The sequence below is a fragment of the Sinocyclocheilus rhinocerous genome, unplaced genomic scaffold, assembly GCF_001515625.1.
Source record: "Sinocyclocheilus rhinocerous isolate Xijiao unplaced genomic scaffold, SAMN03320098_v1.1 scaffold1677, whole genome shotgun sequence".
NCBI classification, from domain to species: Eukaryota; Metazoa; Chordata; class Actinopteri; order Cypriniformes; family Cyprinidae; genus Sinocyclocheilus; species Sinocyclocheilus rhinocerous.
In genome coordinates, this window is record NW_015646345.1 from 199,093 (window position 1) to 224,609 (window position 25,517).

The 25,517-nt window shown below is 38.7% G+C and overlaps 1 pseudogene; it reads left to right on the forward strand.

Annotated features, from left to right (window-relative positions):
- Positions 1–4,544: 4,544 nt before the first annotated feature.
- Positions 4,545–24,882, forward strand: LOC107707322 (cGMP-dependent protein kinase 1-like; annotated as a pseudogene).
- The last annotated feature ends 635 nt before the right edge of the window (positions 24,883–25,517 follow it).

Below are 25,517 nucleotides of genomic sequence, written 5' to 3' on the forward strand. Positions count from 1 at the left end.
TAACAAGCGCTCTCTTCCACCCTCAATACCACGACTGAGGTGAGACCCTTGAGCAAGACACTAAACCCCCAACTGCTCCCCGGGTGCCGCAGCAATATGGCTGCCCACTGCTCCAGGTGTGTGTTCACTACTCACTGTTGTACTCAAAAAGTTTTGGGCAGCATCACCTTGTGGTCAAAAATTATAATGAAAAAAAAAAATGCTAATAGCTTTTGATTAGTTTTGCTTATTGATTCCTTGGATCAAGGTAAACTTTAGTACAGTATTTGAAAAATAATGTGTTTTTTGAACATTAAAGCATGTCAACATGTTCTGTTACACCAAATACACAAAATAATGATCTTTAAAAAAAGCATCATATGACCCCTTTAAGAAATAAAACAGAGATTTGATTATGGTCAGGAGAGATGACGAACTGGTATTATTTGCACGGATTAGCAGTGTGTATCTGTAGCTGTGCTCTGTCAAGGGCCTTTCATTTATCTACTACGCCTTACAATTGGCAATAATCTAGACACGTGACAGGACAGAGAGCTTTAATCCAAAAATCATTTTATATCTCTGCACCAGTATAAACAATAGTGTTATCCATTATGTTGTCCACCAACCCTATCTAAACCCTCCAATTTTCTTTAGCAAGCAATGATGGCTGGGCACCAGCAGGATTTCAGTAGACCCTGACCGCCTCTTCAGTCATAAAGTGTACAGCATAGAGGATAATAAGGCTAGCTAATCATTTCCTTAAAGGTTAACAATGGTTTTAAAATGCTGCTATTAAACACTGCTTTATAAAATGGATGCCATTTGAATGGAAGTCATTCCTAGTTAATCTTACTTTTGACTAGCAGCATCAAATCTGGCCCATTTTGTAGCTTATTCTGGCCAAGAACTGTCCACGTCAACAGGAAGACACTAAGTGTCCATTTAGAGTTTGTTTTGTTTCAAAAACACAGAAGAAATGAGAGGAAATGTGTACTTTGTAATTATAATTTCTGCCCATCTGGTGATGGCTGATGGCACACTGGCTGATGTAATGAAGGGAAATAAACAAAAACATTTGCTAATTTAGTTGTCATAGCACAAAATGTTAAATTATTCAAAGAACACCACTACAAAAAGCTACCCATAGGTAAACTTTTTCGGAATGCATGCAAAATACCTGTAATAACATTTTTATTTTATTAAAATAAAATGCATAATTTTATCATTTTTTTTACAAGATGGGATTTTTAATTTGATCCCATCTTGTCCTATGATTATTTCACATACATAGCACTTCTGCTGTGTAGTTTACTTTAAGACCAATGTTTGAAATGTGTCCGAGCTCATAGTTGGCCCCCAGCACCCAATAAGTGAACCAGGGGTTCCACCTTCACTAAAACCTACAATAATCATGCACTAGGTACTATTGTTAATGTTACCTAAAACAACCTGCTAGTACATTTACTTTACTTTGGGGGCAGTCGTTGCCTAATGGATAGAGAGTCAGACTTGTAACCCAAAGGTCACGGGTTCAAGTCTCAGGTCTGGCAGGGATTGTAGTTGGGGGGAGTGAATATCCAGCACTCTCTCCACCTTCAATACCACGACTGAGGTGAGACCCTTGAGCAAGGCACTGAACCCCCAACTGCTGCCTCATGTCCTTTCCTTTTCCTTTACATTTAATCATTTAGCAGACACTTTTATCCAAAGCAACTCACAAATGAGTGCAACAATATGTAATAAATATATATAGAATATAAATAGAATAGAGAGTGTTAGTGTTAGTCAAGTTTTTTAATAAATAAAAATTAAAAAGAAAACAAGGTGACAGAATAGAAACAGAATAGAGAGTGCTAGTATTAGAGGGTTAAGTGTAGATGGAAGAGATGTGCCTTTCACCGTTTCTTGAAGATGGCTAAGGACTCAGCTGCTCGGATTGAGTTGGGCAGGTCGTTTCACCAGCAGGGAACAGTTCATGTAAAAGTCTGTGAAAGTGATTTTGTGCCTCTTTGGGTTGGCACTATAATGTGCTATTCACTTGCAGAACGCATGCTTCTCCTGTTGAAAAATCCAGCATATGCTGATTAGGTATGTTTTGAAGCATGGCTGCTGGTTTGAGCTTAAGCTGGTCCTAAGCAACTAGCTCTTGCTCATGACCAGCTTAAACCAGCAGCCATTCTTCAAAACATACTTAACCCAGACAGCAGCTGACTTCGCGCCAGATCTGTTTTAAAACCGGCAAATCCGCTTTACAGTCACATCCGTTTCAGTGCTGTAACACGGATCCAGCCCGGGCGTGGTTTCAGTGAGCGGGAACTACAGTCGCAGAGCGGATCCGGGCCGCGTCCGTGGAAAAGAGCGCGTGTTTTTTTCTGGAGTTCAAATCAAAACAGAAGAGGTCAAGACGATCGAGGCAGAAACACACTGCTCGCTGTTATCCTCAAAAACCTCACCAAGGTATGTCACACCGTGTGATCAAACTGTTCTACTCATAAATTAATTTCTTATTATGTTGTGTACTCGATAACTTAAAGGTTATATATATATACATATATACAAAATGAGCTGGCCCAGATCCGGCATGGTGCTGGACAAGATCCGGCCCACATTTGGCCCAAATCACCATAAAGGAATCCGCATCTGGTCCAGAGCTGACCCAGTTCTGGTCCAGATCCGTAAAAACGGATCCGTGCCGGTATTGGCCCGTTGTGCCAAAAGACACCGGCCCGAGTCCGTTGTGCGGATCTGGACCAGAACTTCAGATGGGTCTGGGCCAGATCTGGCCCAGATGATTTTTGCTATCTGGGAACCAGCATATGCTGGGTTTTTTCAACAGGGTCTGGAGGGCACATAAGTCTGAAGTAGTGAATTTAGGTAAAGGGGTGCAGAGCCAGTGGTTGTTTTGTAGGCAAATATCAATGGCTTACATTTTATGTGATCAGCTATTGGTAGCCAGTGCAAATTGATGAACAGAGGTGTGACATATGTTCTTTTTGGGTTAAACACTACTCTTCCTGCCACATTCTGGATTAGTTGCAGAGGTTTGATAGAACTGGCTGAAAGACCTGTATGTTGTGCAATATGTTTTGCTATTAAGCACAAAAGACAATTGGTGGATTTTATCATGTGAGAATCCATGGTATCAGTTCATACTGAATGACTCACAAAACTGTGTGTGGCAATGATTTAACAGTATTCTTGCTTTTTGGCTGTTTTTTTTAATCCACTAACCTGAAAACCTTATAAATGCAGTGATAATATATTTCTCAAAAGTGCTCGTTTATATCAACTTATATTTACTTTGTAAACACTATTTCCAGTTGGACTGGTACATGTATAACTACAACATAAATCCTGAATGCTCCTGAATCTGGTTTCATATGCTTTGCAAAGACATATTGATGCAAGTTTTATACCTTTTTTTATGAATCTATATAACTTACTCACTAAATCACTATTGGGTCAGAACAAGAGGTTACATCTGTGTTTCGCAGATAAACTGATCAATCCCATCCATTTTAAAACATCTGGGTAAAAAAAATCTGTTTTATTCTCCAATTAGAAATTCCGTGTTTTAATTTCATTCTCTTCCTAAAATGTTTTTGTTGTGTGTGTTTTTGTAACTGTAACTGATGGTAATTCATCATTTTAAAGACTGGTTCAGTAAATCTGCATTTTTACATTTTTTAAAAAATGTTGCAGTTACATATTAGTTGTTGTCAGTGTGACATGTGAGTTTATACTGCTCTTTGTCAGTGTCATGCTGCTCTAGTAAAGGTGAATCTCATCATGGAAGCCTAACTGAAGAAATTACGACAAATGCTGGAGAAAGAATGCCAGCTCAACCAGGAACTCCAGAACCAGAACAAAGAGCTGAGTAAGACAAGATCTGAGCCGTGACTTTTTTTTCACTGTTTATCATGACGTGAGTGTACATTTGTATGCAATTTTAATGCACACTAGAACATTGTTTTGTTATTACAGAGAGACAGCTTGAACAGAAAGAGAGATTGTTACAGGTGCTGCAAGGACAACTGGATGAGCTTGGTAAGACAGAACAGACTAATGACTATATCTGCATCCTCTTTCATCTGCTCCCTTCATATGTTATTAATAATACAGATTTTTTTAATGTCAAATGACAAAGGTTTTTGCCTAAAGCCAGCACAATTCATATATTTTTACATATCAATGATGCCTATTTGGTGACCCTCATCATTGCAGTCTGATCTTTAGTGTGTATAAAGTTTTATAAGTCTTATACATTGACTCACTTCTAATGTTGTCTGTCAGATTGTGCACCTCAACAAAACAGTAATGAAATGCCTGAGGTTCGACAGAGTCGGGCAGCTGTCATGGCTCCGGAGCGAGTATTTTGTTGTGTGTGTTTTTGTCACTGTAACTGATGGTAATTCATCATTTTAAAGACTGGTTCAGTAAATCTGCATTTTTACATTTTTAAAAAAATGTTGCAGTTACATATTAGTTGTTGTCAGTGTGACATGTGAGTTTATACTGCTCTTTGTCAGTGTCATGCTGCTCTAGTAAAGGTGAATCTCATCATGGAAGCCTAACTGAAGAAATTACGACAAATGCTGGAGAAAGAATGCCAGCTCAACCAGGAACTCCAGAACCAGAACAAAGAGCTGAGTAAGACAAGATCTGAGCCGTGACTTTTTTTTCACTGTTTATCATGATGTGAGTGTACATTTGTATGCAATTTTAATGCACACTAGAACATTGTTTTGTTATTACAGAGAGACAGCTTGAACAGAAAGAGAGATTGTTACAGGTGCTGCAAGGACAACTGGATGAGCTTGGTAAGACAGAACAGACTAATGACTATATCTGCATCCTCTTTCATCTGCTCCCTTCATATGTTATTAATAATACAGATTTTTTTTATGTCAAATGACAAAGGTTTTTGCCTAAAGCCAGCACAATTCATATATTTTTACATATCAATGATGCCTATTTGGTGACCCTCATCATTGCAGTCTGATCTTTAGTGTGTATAAAGTTTTATAAGTCTTATACATTGACTCACTTCTAATGTTGTCTGTCAGATTGTGCACCTCAACAAAACAGTAATGAAATGCCTGAGGTTCGACAGAGTCGGGCAGCTGTCATGGTCCCGGAGCGAGTACCAGAGGTCCTGGAAATCACCGCCAACAGAGTCAATAAAACTGCCAGGTTACTTTATACACATATTAATCAAGAACCCTGGCAATCTAAGGCTATGTTCAGACTGCAGGCAAATTGGATTTTTTTTCAAATGAGATCTTTTCAGGCAGACTGTACTGCACATAATTGCACGTGATCAAATCAGATTTGTGTATCCACAACATAACCAATTTATCTGCATGGGTTGCTCTGGTTACAACACAGATGTATCCACGTATGTGACGAGGCTTTCAAAACAGATGCAGGAAAAATAGAAGTGAATCTTCTTGATCTTGATCTTTGTTTGAATACTGTATGAATACTTCTGGCATTTCCATCACAGGTTTTGACGTTATCGTTGTGTGTCGAAAAAGACTATTTAATATCCGATTTGAGAAGCCACAGCTTCCAGACTGAGACACATCTGTAAAAATCTCACTGGAATTGCATTTCAAGCCACCTCCTTATGTGATTTGAATCATATTTGAAGAAACAATTTCATCTTTTTTTTTTTTTTTGCTGTCCAGACTTTCAAAATCTATCTGGATATGCAAAAAATCTGATTTTTACTGACAGTCTGAAAAAGGCCTAATTAAACAGCCATGGTAAATGCTTTTGTTTTACTAACCCCAAAAGTTATGCTTTGTTTATATGTGTCTGGCCATCAGTGAGAAAGCTCAGATCGTGAAGGCCATTGGTAAGAATGACTTCCTCCGTCGTCTGGATGAGGAGCAGATCAGTGTGATGGTTGATCTGATGAAGGTTATGGACTGTCGTCCTGGTGAGGACATCATCCGAGAGGGCACAGAGGGAGACAGCATGTACATTGTCTCTGGTGTGTATGTATAAGAAGAGATAACACTGAGTGAAAGGTGCAGTAGGAGATCTTGGAAAATGCTAACTTTAGCCTGATAGCACTGAAAGCGAATGTCCCACCCTCCCTGCAATCGCCGTCCAAAGCCACGCCCCCTGAACGCATATATGCTCACAGACCAGAATACCAGAGACAACATTACTACAATAGGCTACATCAGCGGTTCCCAATTCCAGTCAGGAGTAAATAGTATTTATTTACAGAGGTAGGCCTATATTATGTCACACTTCACACTTCTCTAGTAAGTTTCATCTGTGTGTAAAGACGCTGCGTACCGCAAATCCGTGAATGAATGTTCCGAAGTGAAGCAAACTTCAACGGATTTCCCCTGCTCAGGGAGTAGGGAGCAATGAACACTGTGTAGGGATCATATACATCGGAACACAGTTCATGCACGTAGCTCACTTCTAACGAGCTGGTTATCTGAATGTTGAAAACTTTAAAAGTACTACGTACAATACCAGGAAGGAAGGTCTGGTTGTTCATGTTTGCCTGCCATTCTCACTCTGTCTGCACAGCGTGCGTGAACGCGCTGATGTTCCAGTCAGGAGTAAATAGTATTTATTTACAGAGGTAGGCCTATATTATGTCACACTTCACACTTCTCTAGTAAGTTTCATCTGTGTGTAAAGACGCTGCGTACCGCAAATCCGTGAATGAATGTTCCGAAGTGAAGCAAACTTCAACGGATTTCCCCTGCTCAGGGAGTAGGGAGCAATGAACACTGTGTAGGGATCATATACATCGGAAACTGAATTTAGAAATGCATACTAACATACCACCCTTACTATGTTTGGTAAATATTATATGATCTTTAAAATGTTTTTGAAAGAAGTCTCTTATGCTCACAAAGGCTGCATTTATTTGATCAAAAATACAGCAAAAATATTGTGTGTAAAGACGCTGCGTACCGCAAATCCGTGAATGAATGTTCCGAAGTGAAGCAAACTTCAACGGATTTCCCCTGCTCAGGGAGTAGGGAGCAATGAACACTGTGTAGGGAGAAAGAAGTCTCTTATGCTCACAAAGGCTGCATTTATTTGATCAAAAATACAGCAAAAATATTATTATTGTAAAATATTATTAACATTTTAAAATGTACTTTCTTCCTGTGATGGTAAAGCTGAATTCTTCAGCAGCCATATCTCCACTCTTCAGGTTCATATGATTCCTCAGAAATCATTCTAATATGCTACTGTATTGTTCTGAATATAAGACAGTGTTTTGTTTTGTTTTTCTTGGAAATACATCTGAGAAAATGGGGTCATCTTATATTCACTGTCTAGACCAGGGGTCTCCAAACTCTGTCCTGCAGAGTTTAGCTCCAACTTGGCTTAACACACCTGCCTGGAAGTTTCTAGTATGCCTAGTAAGACCTTGTTTAGCTGGTGCATGTGTGTTTAATTAGGGTTGGAGCTAAACTCTGCAGGACTCCAGCCCTCCAGCAGGGACGTAGCCAGGGTTTTATAATTACAGAGGTCTCAAATCCCTCAAAAAGAGGAGGCCGGTTTAAACTTGGTGTTGTGCAATATCGTTGCAGCACCAAAGAGGAGTTACTAATATATACTATATTATTTCACAAAGTACACCTAGGAAAAATACCGAGGTCTGGATCTCATAGCTGGCTATGACCATGCCCTCCAGGACCGAGTTTGGAGACCCCTGGTCTTTTACATGTCAATAATACACCCACAACAATAGGTGGCGCCAAATATGTATAAAACAAAATGTGCCCCCCAGGACTCAAGCGAACCGGCCCTGTAAACTAGTTTACAGTGCCAGGGGACTGCATGATGGCGAGTGACAGTCCTGAACAGAGTGGTTCAAAAGTCAGGCAACTGAACCAGCAACTGAGGAGAGGTTATGATGCAAACTTTAAGCTCATGGTGATAAACGCAAACAACTCTCAAGCAGCCATGACATATGGCATGTCAGAGTATAACATTAGAAGATGGCGAGCCCAAAAAGACACTCTTAAAAATGCCAAGTCAAAGAAAAGCTTACCTAAAAGTGGACGCTTCGAAGAAATTGACAGGCAAGTGTGTCAGTAAGTGGCCGCAAAAAGAAATGAGAGGCTGCTCATAACCAGAGCTGTCATCCAGCTAAAGGCCCTGGATATTGCCAAAAAGCTGAACATACCCAGCAGCAAATTCAAAGCTAGCCCTGGCTGGTGCAGAAGAATGATCCGTTACACTGCAGAACAAGTCCTGCCCAGCACTTGCCCTCCGACTTCAGGGAGAAACTGCTGTCATTTCAGTGCTATGTGATCGGCCTAAGGAGAAAACACTCATATCACCTGGAACACATCGGCAATGCGGATCAAACACCTGTGTTTTTAAACATGCCAACATCTGTCACCTGTCACTGTACTGTCCGTAGACACGTGACTGCGCATGTCAAATCTTAACTGCGGGCAATGAACGCTGACCTAGTGATCATACCAGGGGGATGACAAGTCAGCTACAGGTGTTGGATGTAGTGGTAAACAAGCCATTCAAAGATAATCTGTGCAAGAGATAACAGAGTGGCTGCTGTCTGCCAACCACACACTCACACATCTGGAAAAATACAGAAGCCTGCGGTGAGGCTGCTCTGTGATCGGATCCTTCAGGCATGGGCTGCAGTGCCCCGGAGAGCATTCTCAACGGCTTCAAAAGATGCTGCATCTCAGATGCTTTGGATGGGAGCGAGGATGACCTTCTGTGAGAGGAGCCGGTGGAGCCAGAGCATTAGGGTGGTGATAGAGAGAGTGAACCCAGTGAGGCAGAGGACTTCTGTGAGGAATAGACTAATGACTGACATGAATGACATGATGATCTGAGGAGCCAAGTGAGGCCAGTTTAACCCTCAGCTTGTGTTCAAATCCCTATAACACTTGTTAGTGCTCCCGGTAAAAAATGACCGGCCTTTTAAAATTGCTTGTAAATCAAAAATATTGGTTTCATTCTTTTTGTCAGCTTGTTTTCTTGTATTTATTTTTGGAACTGATTTATCGTAGGCCTCATTAATCTGAGTTTACGTACCTCAGTTTTTGAGTGAAAAAAAAAGCATACATTTTGTAAATATTAAAATATGAAAACAATTTGCACTGTTTTTCACACTAGTATGCTCTAATGTTTAACCAAGACATTTGTTTTGAAAAGCTTTTATTTTGTACAAAACTGCAAAAAAAAAAAAAAAAATTACACTTGTGTTGTCCCCAGTCAAAAATGACCGGGCTACAAAAAATTGCCTATGAATCTCTTGTTATGCTATATTATCACCAAATATGGAATTCCAAATATGTTTTCTTTCAATTAGGACTGGGTTTATATTCATTTTTGGAACTGATTTATTGTAGGCCTCATTATAATCTGAGTTTACATACCTCAGTTTTTGAGTGAAAAAAAAGCATTATTTGTGGATGATTTTGTCAATATGAAATAAAATACGAAACAAATTTCACTTTTTATCACACTAGTTTGCTCCAATGTTTAACCAGGAAGTTTCTTTTGAAAAGCTTTTATTTTGTAGAAAATTGCAAAAAATTACACTTGTTCCCAGTCAAAAATGACCGGCTTACAAAAAAACATAAATCTCTTGCTATGCTATATTATCACTTAATATTGGATTCAACCTTTTTCCCAACTAGATTTCTTTCAATTAGGACTAGTTTTGTATTTATTTTTTAAACTGACTGATCGTAGGCCTCATTGATCTGAGCCTAGGGTTAGGGTTAGGGTTCTTCTCACTGTCTGTAGCACGAGGCAGTACCTGTAACCCAGTCAGGTTGCACAGGTAGTCCTGCTCCTCCAGGATGGCACATCCATACATCCATACTAGACAGGGATGTAGAAGGGCAACAACCCAGCAGCAGGACCGGTATCTGCTCCTTTGTATGGGGAGGAATAGAAGGAGCACTGGCAGAGCCCTACAGAATGACCTCCAAAGCAAGCTACTGGTGAGCATGTTTCGGACCAAACTGTCAGAAACAGACTTTATTAGGGTGTTCATAAGGGCCCGATGTCCTGTAGTGGGACCTGTGCTCACAGCTCAGCACCATGCAGCTCGATTGGCATTTCCCAGAGAACACCAGAATTGGTAGGTCTGCCACTAGCATCTCATTCTCTTCACTGATGAAAGCAGGTTCACACTGAACACATGTGACAGATGTGAAAGAGTCTGGAGATGCCGTGGGGAACGTTATATTGCATGCAACATCATCCAGCATGACCGGTTTGGCGGTGGGTCAGTAATGGTCTGGGGAGGCATATCCGTGGAGGGTCACACAGACCTCCACATGTTAGCCAATGGTTCCCTTACTGCTGTTAGGTACCGGGCTGAAATCCTCAGAGCCGCTGTCAGACCTTACGCTGGTGCAGTGGGCCCTGGGTTCCTCCTGGTGCATGATAATGCCTGGCCTCAGTGGCCAGAGTGTGCAGTTTTTAGATGACAATGGCATTGATGCCATTGATGTTTACATTGCAGTTTTGCGAATTATTCCTTTTTCGCATTGCCTGAAAAACCACCTCATGTTAGCGTAAAAACTTTTTTGCGATATATGGGAGTTTTTGCGAAATTGATGCGTTCCAATTAAGCGTATTTTCAATTCGCAATTTCAATTTGCGCAATTTGAAGGGTAATGGAAACGCGCGGGTTCCTCCTGGTGCATGATAATGCCCGGCCTCAGGGGCTAGAGTGTGCAGTTTTTAGATGACAATGGCATTGATGCCATTGACTGGCCCTCATGTTCCTCAGATTGAATCCACTTGAGAACCTCTTGGATATTATGTATCGGAGCATCCGATAGTTGCTGTGATGAACTTCATGCAAGTTGGATCAGCCTGTAACTTCAGTTTTTTACATTGATTTTTGGTGTGATTTTGAATCCAGCCCTCAGTGTTTTGATGATTTTGGTTTTCATTAGGCGCGTTTCCATTACAGATTTGCGCAAAACTTTGGCGATATTTTATAAATGTCGATAAAAAAGTATTGCGAAATGATGGCGTTTCCATTAACCAATGTTATGCGACTAAAACGTAACCTTTTGCCTCTCGCGATAAGTCATGGCAACGGATTTTGGTGGGATTTTGGCTATATTTATTCAAAGGAGGCGTATGCGTGCATCTACAGAAGCAGCAAAGATAGCCTCTTCAGAAACGTGTGTGACGCGTCTGGAATAAACCATAGACTGTATAAAAACATAAACACAAGCATTGAGTGGCCGCAATCAGCTTCAGATGCTGTATCAGAGCCACACTGCACCGCAGACGTGTGCAGTGTAAATTGTCTAAGCAATAATGGTAGGGAAAGCCCCTTTATACTGGAGCGCGGCCACTTATGAAGTATTTCTTGGAGGTTATAGTACACTGAAGAATGATCATATGACTTTTTACATACGCCATGTGACCTGTAAATGCGAAAAAACTGTTTACATTGCAGTTTTGCGAATTATTCCTTTTTCGCATTGCCTGAAAAACCACCTCATGTTAGCGTAAAAACTTTTTTGCGATATATGGGAGTTTTTGCGAAATTGATGCGTTCCAATTAAGCGTATTTTCAATTCGCAATTTCAATTTGCGCAATTTGAAGGGTAATGGAAACGCGCCTATTGACCGTTGTCACATATAGAATGTATATAAATAAAGATTTTCTAATTGAATATTTCATTCATTGAGATCCAATGTGTGATTTCAGTGTTCCCTTAATTTTTTGAGCAGTGTATTTGCAGGCACACATACATATGTGAACATGATCAACATGCTTCTGAACACTAAATATTTCTCAGATTTCCGATCTTCCCATTAATTTTCAATGGAAGGTCACTTTTGTCCAATATAAGCTCAGAACAATGTGGCCTACAATCAGTCAGTATCAAAATTAAATACAAAACCTGTCTTAATTGAAAGAAAACCAGTTGACAAAAAGATTGAATCCCACATATGGTGATAATATAGAATAACAAGAGATTTATAAGCTATTTTTTGTAGGTTGGTCATTTTTGACCGGGAACACCACGAGTGTTCTTTTGTGCTATTTTTTACAAGCTATAAGCATTTCAAAACAAATTTCTTGGTTAAACATTAGAGCAGGCTAGTGTAAAAAACTGTGTAAAAATTTTTTCATATTTTATTTAATATTGACAAAATTTTCCACAAATAATGCTTTTTTGCACTCAAAAACTGAGGTACGTAAGCTCAGATTAATGAGGCCTATGATAAATCAGTTCCAAAAATAAATACAAAACCAGTCCTAATTGAAAGAAAACAAGCTGAAAAAAAGATTGAATCCCATATTTGGTGATAATATTGCATAACAAGAGATTCATAAGCTATTTTTTGCAGCCGGTCATTTTTGACCGGGAACACCAGAAGTGGAAATTTTTCCAAAAAAACTTTTTTTTTTGCAATTTTTTTTACAAAGTAAATGCCATCTAGTGTTTTTTTTTCTTCAATACGCTGATTTCAAGACTACAATAAGATTTCACTTCTACTATTAATAAAATTCTGGTAGGCTACATGCAGTGTTGCCGAGTCCATGCTTTTCTATTCAAAACTAGGGCTAGTTTTCAATAGCAGTTGGGCTGGTATATGTAATAATAATTATGGTAATTAATAATGGTTCTTAATATTATAAAAATACTGTACTGAATTTCATGACATTTTATAATTTTTTCTATTTCAGCACAGGTCAGTCTTAAATAAAATGTGAAATAATGAATTGACGAGCCTAAATTCCAGTTTTATTCTAGAGGATGAGCTGAGGGTTACTCAGGCTGGACGTGATCTGCGAAATTTGAGCTCCGGTGATGTGTTTGGGGAACTGGCCATTCTATACAACTGTAAACGCACAGCATCTGTCAAAGGTCAGTTATTATTTTGGAGTGATGGCTAATTTGGGTCGCCCTCTGCTGGTGTGGTTCATTAGTGTTTTGATTCTCTCTTGCCCACAGCCATCACTGCGTTAAAGTTATGGTGTATTGAGAGACATACATATCGAAGCATCATGACCAACAAATCCATGAAGAAAAGACAGCAACTCATGTGCTTCCTGAAAACGTAAGACATTCTGGCACCACTTTACGTCAAGCCTGCATATTAAAATATCAGATGCTTTGTGTGCTTTGGATTCTCACTGTTTGTATATATTAGTGTATTATTACTGAGTAAGTTCTGTTGTCTTTAATTGATTCCATCAGGTCTCGCACTTTGAAAGCCCTAAATGATGTGCAGCTGTCAAAGATCATTGATTCCATGGAGGAAGTCAGTGTGATTTTCTCTTATAAATAGTAAATAGCTTGTCTGATAAATGATTAAATGTCTGAGCTTAGACTCATGAATCTTGTAAATCAAAGATGTCTTAAGTATTCTTGAAGAACATGTTAGAAACTATAGAAGAGAAGAATATATACCAGACTTTGTGTCAAATTAAGACATATATTTATTTAGTTGTAGTCATGTCTTTAACTTAAAGGGCCATTTGGTTAAAATTGTTAAAATGAGCATTTGTGCAATGTGATTTTACCAACCCATTTATGAGATTTAGTGCATAACATGGAAATGTCAAATCTCCTTCACACTGCCCATCTTTTTGAGAGAAATCTTTGCATCATAAAAGTATTTAAACTCAAATGAGACACTGTAGTCACTATAGAAGAGCCCTATAGAAGACAGTAGTGTAGTTATTCAGCTCAAGTCAGTTATTCAGTTCTATAATGGTATTGATGTTGCAAAATTCATAAATTATGAAATGCAGTCAATTCAACTATAGAGCAGCTCTACAGAAGAAAACAGTGTCATCATGCAGCTTAAGTCAGTTTTATTCTCATCCAGTGGTGTCAATGCATTTAAATCGATAATGCAGCATTACTGAATATTAATTGAATATGTTACTGAATTTGTCTTGTGAGCCCACAATAGAAAGACATAATGCAAATCTTCCAGAGTCTCATGAAAGACTATGGGAATGCATAATATAAAGTAAATACCATATGAAGGCCTCAATATATTGTTCAGGAAGAAGCATCTGAGGGTCACAATGAACAGCTCATGAATCTTATTTCGACACAAAGTCCAGTATATTTTCTTCTAGCAAAACATGACATGATGACTCAGAGTCTTTTTCGTGTTTGTTCCCTTCCAAGGTGAAGTTTCAGAACAATGAAGTGATTGTCCGAGAGGGAGCAGAGGGCAATACGTTTTATATCATTCTCAAAGGAGAGGTAAAAGAAACTCATTACAACTTAAATATGTGTTTTTGAGCACTTTTACGAACACAAAAAATATGCAAGAACCAAACTTTGCACATACAGGTGCATCTCAATAAATTAGAATGTCGTGGAAAAGTTCATTTATTTCAGTAATTCAACTCAAATTGTGAAACTCGTGTATTAAATAAATTCAATGCACACAGACTGAAGTAGTTTAAGTCTTTGGTTCTTTTAATTGTGATGATTTTGGCTCACATTTAACAAAAACCCACCAATTCACTATCTCAACAAATTAGAATACTTCAAAAGACCAATAAAAAAAACATTTAGATTTATTATGAAAGATGCTACAAAATGATCCGTGTGTTTGTGTTTGTGTTAAACATAATACAATGTAAATAATCTTACTTACTAAAATAAATCTTAGCTTAAAACAGCTGGTCAAGATTTTGTCTATTTCCATTAGGTATTAGTGACAAACAAAGTGAACGGACAGTAGAAAATCATCCGTAAGATGAGTGAGGGGAACACTTTGGAGAAGTGGCTCTAATACGGTAACCATGCTCACTTAGTGACAACATGGGATCATTAGAAATACAATATCAGGAATACATAGTTGTTAATCATTGATCAGCTGGTTATTTTAAATGTTTATTTTTAAAGATGTCGTTTTCTAGATACAATTATCAGGTAAATTATGTAAGCCATAAACAGTTCTGGTTTAAATGTAAAAGTCAAACAAATCTTCTGTTGTGTGTAATCCAGAGAGATCCTTAGGACAGCCACATGCACAGCTGTGGGAGCTGTCACTTGCTTTTTCATTGATAAAGAGTAAGTTTGATGTCAGTGATGACAATATTGCTTTACTTAGTTTGTACAAATGAAATCACATAATTCCCTTGATTTCGGAGTTTTGATAAATGTTCAATGTCCTTTATTTTCTCACAGGGTTTTTGAGGAGACCATTCCCTTTGAAAGCCTTGAGCTCCATGACGAGTGAGTTTTCCTGCTTTGTGACTTCTACATTTGTAAAGATTTTCAGTATAGTCTTCAACGCAGTTACTTTTAACATGCATTTAATATTTTTACTCTACCTGTAATCAAGAGGCAGTTGTGATATACTCCAGTGATATGTTTACAGGTGGCTATTGTGCATTCTGTTCTCTGGCTGGAATCATGTTTTAGATCGCTAAGTGTATATTGTTCTAGTGTATATTCTAGTGTTTTGCAACAGCGGTTTAGGTTATTTTGGTACTGAAGTATTGTTCTTTATCAAAAATAGTTTTTGTAGTGCTGATTTTCTGGTGGATGATGTAAAGCCAGAGAAAGTTGGGTAAGTTGGGAATGTTGTTATTATTTTATAATAATATTTTTTGAAATATATATTTCACATAGGACAGAGAAAAAGCTTGTTTCATATAGACTGCTATTTAAACCTTTTCGACCACTATTTTTTTTTAAGAAATTGATCATTTTATTCAGTAAGTTGATTATTCAATTCATTAAACTGATAAAAATGACAGTAAAGACACCAATAATGTTAGATTTCTATTTCAAATAAATACTGATCCTCAAATTATCTGTTCATCAAAGAATCCTTAAATTCTTCAGCTTCCAGACTTTCCAAGTTTCCAGACAACCATTTTTTATAATAATAATAAATGTTTCTTGAGCATATTAGAAAAACATCTGCATATTAGAATGATTTCTGAAAGATCATGTGCCACTGAAGACTGGAGTAATGATGCTGAAAATGCAGCTTTGCATCAGAATAAATTTCATTTTGAAATATATTTAAATAGAAAACAGTTATTTTAAATTGTGCAAATATTTCACAATATTACCGTTTTTTTTTTCAACTTTTGAATGATAGTGTAGATACTAAAATTAATCTCCATATTAAATCTAAATTATTACATACTATAGGAAATACTTTCTTAATACTTTTCTGCAGCATACAACTAGGTGCCTGTCTGCTGCTAAATAAAGCCTTTAAATGAGTTATAATATGAATGATATATTATGTTGTCATTACTGTTGCGTTATATATTATAAGTATTGCTGTCTCCAGGCCAGAACCATGTCTAAAGCGGAAAGATCTCGTCCCTGTCCTGTACCAGGAGGGAAGTTATCAAGGAGAGCCTGTCACTCTTGGAGTTGGGGGGTTTGGAAAAGTGGAGCTGGTATGAGAGGAGAGTATAGATGATGGTGAAGACTGGAGTAATGATGCTGAAAATGCAGCTTTGCATCAGAATAAATTTCATTTTGAAATATATTTAAATAGAAAACAGTTATTTTAAATTGTGCAAATATTTCACAATATTACCGTTTTTTTTTTCAACTTTTGAATGATAGTGTAGATACTAAAATTAATCTCCATATTAAATCTAAATTATTACATACTATAGGAAATACTTTCTTAATACTTTTCTGCAGTTTTTATTATTATTATTATTGGAAAAGTGGAGCTGGTATGAGAGGAGAGCATAGATGATGGATTTTCTGAGTCCTTTTAATGTCAAAACACTGTTTGGTTCAGCTTAATGTTGTTCTGATTGGATTGGTTGTTTATTTTCCTAGGTAACTACCTTGCAGCACAGAACATACTTTGCTATGAAGAAGATCAGTAAACAGCATGTTGTTGCAAAGAAGCAGGAAGGACATATTCTGCTAGAAAAGAAAATTCTCCAGGCAATCCAATGTGACTTCATTGTCAGGTTAGTGCAGCTACCTACCTAACCTATAATTATATCTTATATTGTTCAAGCCGTTCACATATAAAATTCCGATCTGACTTTTCTGGTGTTGTTCAGGCTGCATGCTGCCTTCAAAGATTTCCACTACGTCTATATGATAATGGAGTTTTGTCCTGGTGGGGAAATCTGGACCAAGCTGAAACAAGCGTAAGACATTCACAAATGAATTAGTGTTGTTTGCTAAGGCAAGCATCCTTATGACAGCTGCTGTTGCTGTGTTGTCGTATTGCATAGAAACTAGCAGGAAAACCCTAGCAACCACATAACAATGCATTAACAACCACTCAGAACATCTTAGAAAACGCATATAACTACACTCTGGCAAATAACCACAACACATTTGTGTCATCTTTCTTGCTCATTTTGCTGCTCGTAGCATGGTAGACCATTAATTAGAATCCATTTCCTGTCTCTGTCAAATGTTTGACTGCAGATATATAAAACTAATGACACATTCCCTAATTAGAGCTGTTTGAATGTCTGAATGTGGGCGCATGTGTTGTCATGTTTCAGAAGACGCTTTGAGGAGAATATATCTGTGTTCATAACAGCGTGTGTGGTTGAAGCTTTTGCATACCTCCATAACAAAGGGATCCTGTATCGAGACCTGAAACCAGAAAACCTCATGCTGGACTCCAAAGGATATGTGAAATTGGTAAAACAAATGAAATTCCCTTTTCCCTGCTTCTACATCTAGTGCCTATAACAGTTTTAATGTGATGCAGCATACAACTGTGATATATTGAAACAAGGATCTGTTTTTCCACAAATAGAGCAATTACAACAATTTACATTGATAAGCTGTTAATAAAATTGTGATAATTTTTCACTGTGACAATTTAATACAGCCACTGAAAGAAACATTTAATCAGTCCTCATTCTGCCAGGGTGTCATAGGTCCTCTTTTTTCTCTTGCTTTTTTTTCTTGTATTCTTTTCAGTTTGATTTTGGTTTTGCAAAAGAGCTTTCTCGGGGTGAAAAGACATATTCCTTTTGCGGTACTCCTGAGTACATCCCTCCAGAGATCATTCAGAACCAGGGCCATGACTTTGCTGCCGACTTCTGGTCACTTGGCATTCTAATCTACGAGCTACTCGTGGGCAGGTATCAAAGTTTTCTCATGTACACTCTTAAAAATAAAGGTGCTTCAAAAGGTTCTTCAAGCGATGCCATAGAAGAACCATTTTTGGTTCCACAAAGAACCATTCAGTCATAGGTTCTTTAAAGAACCATCTCTTTCTTACCTTTTTGTAATCTGAAGAACCTTTTTTCACCACAAAGAACCTTTTGTGAAACAGAAAGGTTCTTCAGATGTTAAAGGTTCTTTATGGAACCATTTAGACAAAAAGGTTCTTCTATGGCATCGTGAAGCACCTTTATTTTTAAGAGTGTAATCAACATGAGCTGATTTTCTTTTTTTAATCAAAGAAGTTAAATTGGGTGAGGGGATTGTTTTATAAACTCAACAAATGTGTAATGTGCAGACAAGCAGAGAAGATAATCTAATTGCAGGCATTTAATAAAGAAACAAAGTAAACAAATGACAAGGAACACTGGGAACAAAGGAACAGAAGCACAGGTAAAAGTGTAGTCATTACATTCAACAACTGACAAAGTGAAACACTAGGGATATATATACACAGAGGGTAAATTAGATAACAAGACACACCTGGGGAGACTAATCAAAGGAAAAGGCTACAAACTGACTACGAACACAGCACAGGAAACACTTCAAAATAAAAGTCCAAAGTCAAGTCACCTTTATTTATATAGCGCTTTTAACAATACAAATTGTGTCAAAGCAACTGTACAGCATTAAATACGAAAATAGTGTGTTAATAATGCAAAATGACAATAGTAAATACTCAATTTTCAGTTAAAGGCTGTTCATCATTGAATTCAGTGATGTCATCATCCAGCTCAGTTCAGTTTAAATAGTATATGTGCAATCAAGTCGACGATATCGCTGGAAATTAAGTGTCCCCAACTAAGCAAGCCAGAGGCGACAGCGGCAAGGAACCAAAGCTCCATCGGTGACAGAATGGAGAAAAAACCTTGGCAGAAACCAGGCTCAGTTGGGGGTGGGGGGGGAGCCTCGAGGTCATCTCTAGGTACTGATCCACCATCTGGGATGGATACGGACTGGATCCGGGTGACTGCAGTGACCATCTGATCTGGATACAGACTGGATCTGGTGGCTACGGTGACCTCGGAATAAGAAAGAAACAGACTAATTGGACCAGTTGGAGTTTGTTTATTAAGCGTGCAGAACAACCACCCAATAAAGCGTTACAATAATCTAACCTTGAGGTCATGAATGCATGAATTAACATTTCTGCATTTGACATTGAGAGCATAGGTCGTAATTTAGATATATTTTTGAGATGGAAAAATGCAGTTTTACAAATGCTAGAAACGTGGCTTTCAAAAGGAAAGATTGCTATCAAATAGCACACCAAGGTTCCTAACCGATGACAAAGAATTGACAGAGCAGCCATCAAGTGTTAGACAGTTTTCTAGGTTATTACATGCGGAGGTTTTAGGTCCGATAATTAACACCTGTTTTTTCAGAATTTAGCAGTAATAAATTACTCGTCATCCAGTTTTTTATATCGACTATGCATTCCATTCGTTTTTCAAATTGGTATGTTTCGCCGGGCCGCGAAGAAATATAGAGCTGAGTTGGTTGCTGTTCAGGAGGTTGTTCTGTGTGAGAAAGGGTGAGACTTGGTTGAACACAACTCGTTCAAGTGTTTTTGCAATGAAAGGTAGAAGGGAAACCGGTCTGTAGTTCTCTAAAAGAGTTGGGTTAAGAGTGGGTTTCTTAAGAAGTGGGGTTATACGAGCCTGGTTAATGTTGAGGGAAAAACACCAGTGTGAAGGGATGTGTTAACGATGTGAGTGAGTGCAGGTACAACGGCAGGAGAAATGGCTTGAAGGAGATGAGATGGAATAGGATCAAGCGGACAAGTAGTAGGATGATTAGAATGGATGAGTTTAGAGACTTCTGCCTCAGAGAGTGGAGAGAAGGATGAAAACGAGTGTATGTTTGCTGGTAAGATGTGTTTGACAGTTTGTGGTGTGGCAAATTGTGCACTGAGGTTTGTAATTTTATTAATGAAGAATGTGGCAAAGTCGTCAGCTGTTAGAGTTGATGAAGGAGGGGGAGGAGGAGGACAAAGGAGGGAGGAAAATGTTTTAAAGAGCATGCGAGAGTTAGGCGAATTGTTAATTTTGTTGTGATAGTATGTCCTTTTAGCAGTGGAGGCATTAGCAGAGAAGTGTAAGAAGAATAAATAAGAATAAATGCCTGGGGTTATGTTTGTTTTCTTCTAAAAGAGACGAAAAGTAATCAGATCCAGCCGTTTTTAATGCTTTTCTGTAGGATAAGGTACTTTCCCGCCAAGCAATACGAAATACCTGTAGTTTTGTTTTCCTCCAGCTGCGCTCCATTTTCCGGGCTGCTCTCTTTAGGGTGCGAGTGTGCTCATTATACCATGGTGTCAGACTGTTTTCCTTAATCTTCCTTAAGCGTAAAGGAGCAACCGTATCTAAAATGCTAGAAAAGAGAGAGTCCATAGTTTCTGTTGCATCATCAAGTTGTTCTGAGGTTTTGGAAATGCTAAGGAATTGGGATAAATCATGAAGATTACTTACAAAGCAGTCTTTTGTGGTAGAAGTGATGGTTCTACCATACTTGTAACAAGGAGTAGAATTTACAATTTTAGCTATATGAAGTTTGCACAAGACTAGTTAATGATCTGAGATATCATCGCTTGGCTGCATAATTTCAACACCATCAACATCAATTCCATGTGACAGTATTAACCCTCTTAGCGCCAAAGTCGCAAAATTGCGACAAGACGTCATACTTAATCAAATAGATCATCGGTCTGAAAAAGCGAGGTGTGCTGTGATTGGCCAGCTATCCAGTGCATTCTGATTGGCCGAATTCCTCAAGCGTGAGACGGAAATGTTACGTCCCTTAGTGTAATGGTCGGCACCTCTCTCCGACTCATTCCTGCTGTTCATCCGGGTTTTGTCTCTGTCTGCGGCCCATGGTGGTTTGTAATTTTCCGTTCATTTCCAACTGCACGTGGGGAAGGATCAGGGCTAACTCGCAGCGCTGTGTGCTCCACTAATTGCGCACCTGTTACTCGTTTCCCCTTCCTATTTATTCCGGTCGATGGCTTCTCTCTGTGTCAGTATGTCATTTGTGTTACGTCTGCCCTTACCTTGTATGTTAGGTTTATACGTCCTTCTTCCTCTCTGGCTGGGGCGGGGTTTTTCTTCGTGGAGAAGAAGGATGGATCGCTCCGCCCCTGCATTGATTATCGGGGGCTGAATGACATCATGGTCAAGAATAGTCATCCCTTGCCGTTGATGTCTTCAGCCTTCGAACTCTTGCAGGGGGCGACCATTTTTACGAAGTTAGACCTACGCAACCAACACCACCTAGTTCGGATTAGGAAGGGGGACGAATGGAAGACCGCTTTTAACACCCCCACAGGTCACTTTGAGTATTTGGTTATGCCTTTTGGACTTTCAAACTCCACCGCGGTCTTCCAGACACTCGTTAATGACGTGCTCAGAGATGTGGTTAACCGGTTTGTGTTTGTATACCTCGATGACATCCTGATCTTCTCCCAGAACGAGCATGACCACATCCAGCATGTCAGGTTAGTGTTACAGCAGCTACTAGAGAACCGCTTATTCGCCATGCTGGAGAAGTGCGAGTTTCACGCACAATCAGTTCCGTTCCTAGGGTTTATTTTGTAGCTGAAAGGCATTCGAATGGACCCTGCCAAAGTAGAAGCGGTTGCTAATTGGCCCACCCCAGACAGTCGTAAAGCGGTTCAACGGTTTCTGGGGTTTGCCAATTTTTACAGGCGGTTCATTCGAGGGTTTAGTCAGGCGCCTTTTTTTCTCATCGGCTGACCCCCTCGGAACGGTACTACGATATTGGGAATAAGGAGTTACTGGCTGTTAAGTTGGCTTTGGAGGAGTGGCGTCACTGGCTGGAGGGTGCGGGGGTTCCTTTTGTGGTTTGGACCGACCATAAGAACCTTGAGTACATCCGTTCCGCCAAAAGACTAAATTCTCGACAGGCCCGCTGGGCTCTATTCTTCGGGCGGTTTAACTTCACTATCTCCTATCGCCCGGGGAGTAAGAACGGTAAACCTGACGCGCTCTCGCGGATTTTCGAAACTGAGACCGTATCCTCTTCTCCGGTGCCCATTGTGCCACCCAACCGGGTGGTTGCGGCGGTCACCTGGGAGGTGGAATCCAGAGTCCGCGAGGCGCTAGACGGCGTCACCATCCCCGCCGGATGCCCAGAGGGTCTGTTGTTTGTGCCCAGGTCGGTTCGAACCAGCATCCTTCAGTGGGGCCATTCTTCTAGACTAGCTTGCCACAAATAAGTTCAAACATCAATTCAATATCTATTATTTCCTGAATATTATGACATTCAAGAGGGCCGCCCCCTGATGACGTCATAATATGCAAATTAGATGAGTATATTTACACCCCATATAAACTTCCTTGATGTCAAAATCCAAAATGTTTCCAAAAAATCCTGGCACCTAAAGGGTTAAATCTAGAGCAGTGGTCGCCAACCCGTCGATCGCTATCACTGTCCCAGTTGATCCCGAAAAAAACAGTAAAATAAGTACAAAAATGCATTACATTTATGGGGTTATATTAATGTATCACTGAAGGGAACTGTCTTGAGAAAGTTTCGATGGCAATGGCATTTTCTTTTCCGTACAAAGCGCAGCTCTGCTTTGTTTACAGCGGTAACCAAGGAAACGCTATAGTGCGGTCGTTCATAAGCAGTGTTGCCAAGTCCGCGGTTTTCCCGCGAAATTGGGCTACTTGACACTGTTGCCGCGGGCCTCCTGGGACGTTCGTGCTTATGTGTTGACAAATCGTAATTATGACGTCAGGTGCGTTTAAGTCAGTTTAGTCGGCACAAGATGGCGGTGTACCTTCCATCCAGCCATTGAGTGATGACAGTCTACTATGTATCTCGTCGCCACAAAAACACAAGGAACCTACACAGAACACATGTAACAGAATTTGAATTAGTGGGGATGGAGTTTTGAGATCTTCAAGCTAGACTACTTGTGCAATGTATCAAATTATGTGTGCATATTGTGACCTTATTTTGTGAGATGCATTAGCATCATTGCATTAGCAGCGTTGAAAAGATTCAAATCAATTGTCTTTTTTTTCCTTAGAGTTATAAGAGTTCTATGATGTGGATTTTGTGTGAATATCAAAAAGTATTAAATTCAGTTCAGATTTTTATCCATTTTTAAATCTTGTTCTGCCACAGTGACACACGATGCTCAGTGCCTTTCAAATGCATTCATTTGCTCTAGCAATCATAATTTCCGAAATTATTTTCAAACGTAAATAATTTTGCATAACAGCATAATCAACACCCTGCATTTTGCGTCTGAATAGAGGAACACCCCAAAATGCTATATTCATCAAAGGAAACCTGTGGAAAATGATGCTCTGCTTTGTACATTTCAAGCATGCAATCCGTTTTTGCACTCTCAGAAAAAAAGGTACAAAAGCTATCACTGGGGCAGTACCTTTTCAAAAGGCACACCTTTGTACCTAAACAGTCCATATTGGTACCTTAAAGGTACATATTAGTACCTAAAATGTACAAAAGTGTACCTATTGAAAAGGTACTGCCCCAGTGACAGCTTTTGTACCTTTTTTTCTGAGAGTGTGCATGTGCTATCAAGTTTGCACTTGTTATAAATTTTTAAGCTAATTAATCGGTTATAAATGCAATTTATTTATGTTTAAATTTGTATTTATCTTGTTTAGGACAAAATCTAATTAAAATGAATGATAATGTTTTATTTGTCCTAAAGTCCACCATTCTCCAGTTCAGAACCACAGAAAATCTATGCCAAGATCTTGGATGGTGTGCTGAATTTCCCATCATATATGGGGGAAGGTGCCAAGTCTCTCATCAGTAAACTGTGCAGGTAATTTCTGAATCTATTATGGAGGCTTTGGCTTGTTTTTACAATTTAAATTTTTTTTATTTTATTTAAATGTCACCCCTGAATGTCTTTTAGGTATTTACATTTTTAATCTTCAGTTTATGTGTTGTTTACATGGCATGCAGGCCACGTCCTGGACAGCGTCTGGGCAATACAAAAAAAATGGAATCAAAGATGTCCGACATCACAGGTAAGCTTTATGAACGTATATTAGCCTTAGTTCGGTGTACATTGCATTTAAATGTGTGTGTGTGTGTGTCTGTATGCACACACTGAGTAGTACTGAGTACTGAGATGAGTATGGTTATGGTATTGACTATGCTTATGTGACATTTGTGCTGTTTTTATTGTTATTAATGTTTTTGCTGTTATGTGTGTATTGACATTTTCTCTCAATTATTTCTCAGGTGGTTTAACAGCATTAAATGGCATAAATTAAGAATGGGGCAGCTGGAGGCACAGACTATTCGACTTATAAGAAAGGTCAAATTTTAAACATAAATTATATTAAATTCAATTTTAGCAAAAGTATGTCTTACTGTTTCATAATGGTACTTCCTTAGCAGTCCTGGGTTGTTTGTAGCGCTTTTCTGGTGTCTTACTCTGCCTCAATGGCAAACCATTTTGATTATGTGGTAACTGTCAAAATTGTAATAGATTTATCTGGCAGAACATCAAACAAATACAAGATACTGTCCGCTTTTTTAAAACTGCTTCAGGATAAAACACAACTGTACATCACAAGCCACCAAGTAACAAAGTCTGTTTCATTGATTGGGTCTTTGTGGGTTCTTTGGTTTGCAGGGTCCCTGCTATATAAACTTTGACCACTTTCCCTATGATAAGACCCAAGCAGAGGAGGAGTTTTCAGGCTGGGATTGTGATTTCTGAACAGCTGCCAAGTCTTGAGGTTTCTGATATCTATAGGATATCTCTACTTCCCAAGTTATTTACTCAGAAATATACTCACAGTTTAATGAATTTACCTACTTATCTATCTTAAGGGAAGACAAGCTAATTTTATGAGTCTTGGTTTATGACTGAACTTTAGTAAAAAAGTCTTTCACAGAGAGTAAGTAAAAATGACTTCAATAAAAACTATTTCCTCCTACAGGAAATTATGGATTAATTTAGAGCCTCCGAAATGTCAAATTCCCCACATTTTGAATATATTTATTCTTAATTGACTTAAGACATTGTGATTTGAAGATCAGAAATGTATAAGGGCCCAGATTTTTGAAGGGAACACCCAGAGCTCAGTCCCACTAGAGAACATTACATTAGTAATGAATATCATGTATATTATTTAATTCAAATGAATGTGATTGTAGTTTTGTACTATTATCGCCGAGGCATTATAATAAAGAATTACAGTTAAAAATTGAATGGGAAATGTAATTGAAAGAATGTGAAATGTCTTCTTAAAAGAACTGAAAAGCAATATTTTTTTGCTGCAGTTATGGGACAAATGAAGTTCTTACTCTTTTGCTTTAAGGTAAGGAATAATGTTATCTATAAGCTTCCAA